Source organism: Ptychodera flava, chromosome 5 (genome assembly GCF_041260155.1).
Source record: "Ptychodera flava strain L36383 chromosome 5, AS_Pfla_20210202, whole genome shotgun sequence".
Classification (NCBI taxonomy): Eukaryota; Metazoa; Hemichordata; class Enteropneusta; family Ptychoderidae; genus Ptychodera; species Ptychodera flava.
This window is the reverse complement of record NC_091932.1, coordinates 38,734,913-38,741,097: the sequence shown is the minus strand read 5'-3', so window position 1 is coordinate 38,741,097 and position 6,185 is coordinate 38,734,913. Positions and strand designations below refer to the sequence as shown.

General features: G+C 37.0%; 1 protein-coding gene across 6 annotated transcripts in view; it reads left to right on the top strand.

Annotated features, from left to right (window-relative positions):
* Positions 1–6,185, top strand: part of LOC139133860 (serine/threonine-protein kinase Sgk3-like) — a 56,885-nt gene that overhangs the window by 29,157 nt on the left and 21,543 nt on the right. The window contains exons 1-3 of one of the 6 annotated variants that reach the window (XM_070700624.1): positions 219–387; positions 851–981; positions 4,903–5,021. The exons of 1 other annotated variant lie outside the window; for it this stretch is intronic. The gene's annotated coding sequence lies outside the window, so the exon portion shown is untranslated. Of the gene's footprint in view, positions 1–218; positions 388–850; positions 982–4,889; positions 5,022–6,185 lie in introns of those variants that run through there. 4 more of the 6 variants (XM_070700623.1, XM_070700625.1, XM_070700621.1 and 1 more) reach the window with 4 other exon arrangements.

The following is a 6,185-nucleotide window of genomic DNA, read 5'->3' as shown; positions in this document are numbered from 1 at the left end:
ATACGCTGCCGAGGACACCTATATCATGAGATTGTCAGGCTAGGCTTAACTAATACCTTTATATTTTGTATATTATACGTTTTACCTCATTTTCTGCAGTATTACAACTCTGACAAACATAACAAGGTATTGTAATTACAATAGAATGCTATTTTCTTATTTTAGAAAATATCATGTTTGTTTGACATTTCACTATGAATTAGTTAGTCTGTCACTTTAACCTTGTAACGCCGGCAATGTCATCATAACTCGTGGTTCTCAAACAGTGGAAGGCGGATTCTAGCCGGAACATACGCCTTACCGGTAAGAGAGTACCAATAATAATGTCTGATGTATACACCGTACCATTGTCACAGACTGGACATTTCTGGTTGTAAAAAACGTCACGTAAGTTATCTAACTTATCATAAAAAATCCCCAAAATAACTTAACCGGGCGGCGAAAGCCAAAGGCGGGTACGGGTACGATGTTTTGCGTTGTTATTGGGTCAAAGGTTGGTCAAAACAGGCAATGTAATATGTGGCAGCTTTGATGACGTCGTATGCCATTCAAGAATATCTCTCTAATATCCAATCAATGAAAGCAGTGAAAGTGTCTTTCATATGCCATCATAGTAAATACGAGATTAATGCCAATCTGTCTGCTCTGACGTAAACGGTTTATCAAAACAAGCGTCGTGCCGGTATGTGTACGGGTGTGTGTATTTTGGTCATTGACAGACGAAAACGTCACGCCATATCAACGTGTGCCCCAACGCCCCTCACGTCCCGCATCTTTCACCGGCAAAATACACAGACAGCCTTTGGCACATAGTGTGGCGGTAAACGCCTTTTGAATATCGTGTTTATAGGAGCAGAAGAACGAAGAAGTCAACATATGGACAGAGAAATTGGGGATTTCGACACCACAACTGCACTTTGACGGAACCAACGCTCAAGCGATTGAACAGTGGAGCCGGCTTACGATACTATGATACCGATAGTGAGTAATGTACTGTAGTAGTACCTAAATTTTCTCATACCCACAAGATGGTTTTGTTTGATGTTGACAATTTTCCACCCCTTTCTACTGTTTTGACATTATCCCACTTGTTTTACTGTATTTTTTCCACGATGTCGAAGTTATTTCATCAAGACATTTCCAATTTGATTGTGCCCCGATTTCTAGTAAAGCCTAGTAAAAGGGTTTGAAATTACACAATACGGTGGACTTTCGGGCATTTTCGACAGCAACATATTTTTTTGTTGGGGGGGGGAGAGTGGGGGATGAAGAAACCTTTGAACGTACAAACATTTTCAGATATCATTTGTTCATATTGTGATTGAAGTAATATACTACATTTGTGAAAGTTGTCTGTCATCCAGATAGTGACATTGTAAATCTGGACTACTTCTCTTTTACAAATATAAAGTGACAATATTTCTGTCCAGTAGTCCATCTTTATAATTTCTACTTAGCTATATGGTAATAATACAGTTTTATCTGAAACGTGTTGTGATGCCATAACGTCACAACTCAGTTATTCGCTCCCCTAAGTCTAAGGTCAACCTGATGACGGTCTTGACATGATAAAATGTAACCTTGGGTGGTTCCAGTTGAATAGACAACCTTCCACTGTTGATATGGTTTACGCAAATTGGATTCCACAGCTCACATAACATATTGAGTGAACATCGATCAATCATTTTACCATTGTAAATGAGACACATTGCATACCCTGCTGTTGTTATTACATCTGTGGTGACGTCACTGGAAGCTATTAAAAGAGGAGTAAGTGGTCGTTGATGTGTGACCGTGTCAGTGCCCTCTATCTGAACTATATGTCACTGACAATTCAATTACTGTTATAATAGCGATAGTAGCAAGATCCATTCTGTAATTCTGCCGTGATTGTTGTGCTTTCTTACCAGTTGCTGTTTGCTAGGCGCACAATGAGGGCCATCCTACCTGCTGACTGTGCCCAAGAAGCCCCCCAATAATCACAACTATGGTGTTATTCAGTGTGAATAATAACTGACTTGTAGGGAATCTGAACGTTCAATTTGTAAGTTGTAAGAACTGATATCCAGTGATATTTCAATGAAGACATAGACAAATTTTGTGGACAAATGTGGTAGTGTTTTTTTTGAAAATTTTTGTTCAGAACTGCAAGATGGTTGCCTACCCCTGTGTGATCAGCAATGCCGATAATGGGGTTTGTGTTTGGTACATCCACTAGAGTGTCTTCAATAAATCTCAAAATTAAATAGAAAGTTACCAATTTGACTTTCTTTATAGTAAACATAGATTTAGTTTTTCAAATAAACATGGTCATTTTGTTTGTTGTTGATTTCCATAAAGATAATAGCTGTCATGTATTATGTTCTAATATTTTCTCTGATTATTACATTTTTGAATTGTCTTACTTTTTCCCTGCATTCTCACATAAGTAGAAGTGCAGTATTCTTGTAATCTGGTACAATACTCTGGTATTTAATACATTATGCAAATTGTATCAATGGTTGTTTTAAATATGCAGATCCGCTGACAACAACGGCTCAATGTCGCTGCTAAATATGTGTGATATATGTACAGTTTTACATTCTCATTCTCTTGCAAATTCAGTATCACAGGAAAGCTAGTCATTCCGATACAACATTTGTGATAGAATTTTTATGTCATTTGTCGTTGCAGGAGAGGAAAACATTTCTGACGGTGTCATTCTTTCAAATTATGAGTACTGGCTTTCAACTCACTCTCAATCATTTCACTGTTAATGGTAGCCAACAATTAATGTTACCATTAACCATACAAATACCCTCCAAAGTATACACCTTTCATGGTTGAACCACCAGAAGGAAGCCAGAAATATGCTGGTATTTGACTTCAGAATGACAAGCTTTCATGTGCTGGCTCGTTACAAGTACATTATTATAGCAGTGGCCTAGATCGTTGAACTCACTGTCCGTAGGACACAATGAGATGAGTTCAATTGTTATGAAAGTGTTGCAGTTATGGTCGGTGGACAATGCCTTGAAGCGCAGTGACATGACATGTCAGCCTTCAAGATTACAGAACCGTCCGGCATACTTTATACATTCTGACATTTTATGTTAGATATGAACAACATTTGAATGAATGGCTGGTTTGTGCTCACACATGCCCACATTAGTTTCCAAACTTTTCCTTCAAAGCAAATGATACTCCCATTTCTCTACTAAATGAGGATAATTTTGTCACTTTTTCACAATACATCATTAGCACCAGACTGTACTCCTCAAAAAGCCCTCAAACTTGATTTATTGCCTGTGAGATACTTACACGACACATCCATAAAGCATGATGGATGGTCTTCCCAGGACAGGACCAAAGGTACCAATCACCTTACGATCTAAAGGAGTCCATTTACTGTGACCTATCTAATCAAAATGCAAGCACACACATGAAATATTACATTATAAAAGAAGTAGCTGAAAGTATTTGCTGTACCTTCACATTCCATTTCCAACAAATGCTTTTGTTCAAATCCTCTGATTTCAAGACACAGAAAAAGTGTGTCAGTGAAATTCCACTGTGTTATTTGGTACGGCCATTGCAGATTTTACAGAACTGTGTGACTATGAGGAGGAAAGACTTTCAAATATCTGGCAAGCCTGGCTGTGACACAGTAACGGTCTCTTTTGAAATGTGAGTAGTTCAGGATTCAGTTCAGCACTCGAAGATTTTTACCCACTGTGTCAAACTTCAGTGACCTATGAAGTTTGAACAGAACAAATAATTTGCAAGTCCCATCCTGGTGACCAATGTACTTTGTCCAACTGTGTTTTCAGTGATAAGGGGGAGGGGGTAACTGACACTAAAAGAGGGACAAACCTTTAAAAGATGAGCATTTTCAGACGCTGTTACTTTAAAAAAACGGAAGTGCTTAAATTCCTGAAAATTTAAAATTGGTGAAATTCTGGTGTATTGTTTTGTGTATGTGCATGTTAGAGTTATGCAAACACATGAAGGCTGTGATCGGCTGTTTCCTTATCAGACATCAGCTGATTCCAGCCTTATACAAGTGGGCAGGGAAAGTCCATAGTCCAGAACATGTCAGAGCCAACTCTCTGAGTCTCTCATTGTTTTCTGTCTATTGTCATTGTTATCCAGAGTAAGCATTGACCACACGCATAAATTTGTCAGTTCACAGACTGAACTGTTCATGTGCTGTGACTCAGAGGATTTCGAAGTCAAAAAAAGTCTGTGTCTCGTGAGTACGTCAATAAGCTATACATCATAACAACAACTTGTGATTGTTACTCAGCAGGCACACCTGCTGGTTAAACTTACAGAGAGTATATGGTTACACACAAACTACTTTCTCTGAAGTTTCTGTAGTGCAGTGCAAAGAAGTTTCCATGGTAGTGACCAGAAACATGTTACCCTTTGTGATGATTTCAATAATACAAACAAACAAAAATTATCAGTATTTGCTTTATCATTGTGGTCAGGTAACAATGACTGTGGTACACATCATGAATTCAAATTTTATTGAGACTTCAGCGTGGTTGTGAGTCAGAAATCATTTTGTTTTCATTTTCTGTTTCTATCGGCGACAATGGTAGTGGTCATTTAGTTTTACTTCCCAAATCTTTGACAAGTCTTTCAGCAAAATCCTGGTAAAACAATTGCACTTTTGTGAATGCTGACCAAGTCTCCATCTTTTCACATGAATGCAGTGATTTTTGTGCCGTGTGCAAGATTAATATCTACATGTATGTTATTCTGGTGACTTCAATAGGATGAGAGGTCAGTCTTTGTGCTGCCAACTCAAGCGCGTGCAAGCGCGACATGCAAAATAGTTCAGCGTACCAGTAGCTGTCAGATCTGAGAAATTATGTCATCAACATTTTTATGTCATTTACAAGTATGTATATACAGTACTAGTGAAGTAAACAGCAGACTTCTGAGGGGCAAAGACTAAGCATACGGATTGCAGTGGTATAAAGAAGACTTAACATCAAATGAAGAAAATAATTGAAATGTAGATTCAAAAGTGGGTATGTAGTTGATTTGCATATTTCTACAAATAATGTGTTCAAGGTCTGTGTACAATACATGGCTAATCTCTCCCATGGTAATGTAGGTATACAACTTAGAAGGTTGTCGGAATACCATTCCTCTCACAAACAACACACACTGTACCAACAAATATGTGTGAATTAGAACAAAATTTATCAGGAAAAACATCCGACGGCTCAGTTATGTTGTTTGTATACTGATAACGATTTTACCATGGCTGTAATGGAATTTATTTCTCTCTGTCTTGAAATAGAGCAATGTCAACTTTGACATGTAAGGAGGAAGTGGTTGTCTGCTGGCTATATTTTGTTTAAGCAGAAACACCTCCACACCAGTCAAAACAAAACAAAACATTGAATGTCACGACTGCCCCCAGTTGCTTTTTTTGACTAATGCCAATTTTTTCTCAGCTTAAATTTAGCCAGTTTTATTGCTAATCTAAAAATAACCGAAATATGTAATACTTATCCTGTTTGTAATGACTGTGCTACCAGGAAATTTTTCACTTCTGCTAATTTATTTGGAAGTTAATTGGGAAATGATATAACAACAGCAAAAGTGTCATTGAATAGACACACAAGGAATAAATGTTGCAAGCTATTGGAGTAGATTATCAACAGGCGTAGTCAGGACATGTTTTTTTCATAAACATTCATACATTTTGAATTTTGCACACCTATTGATTACATGTATAGAGTGACTTGATGGCTAGCCCAAGTGTTATTTGAATCCTTCGCTCATCAAGTTTGTTCAAAATTATCAATCTTTAAAGCTCTATAGAAATAATATATATTGCAAGATTTGTAGAATTTGCTCTTCAGAAATAATGTTCCGCAGTGTCTTTCAAATAATCAGACTGCTGAAGTTTGTTTCACCCTTTGAGTACCAAAGTCAGTTTTTGTTGCTGTTGTAAATTATAATCCTGTCAATTTTTTTCTGATTTTCTGAAAAGTTTTGATCAAAAACTGTAGCTAATGAAAATTTATGCTCATTTGGACCAAAATTATAAAAAAAATTATACAAAAAAATCATAAAATTGTGAAATAGCATTTAAAGGGTTAAGATTCCAAATAGTACATAAGATATCCCTCTGAAGCCAACAGTATTAACACTGACCAAATCTCTCTATGTTGATAAAATTA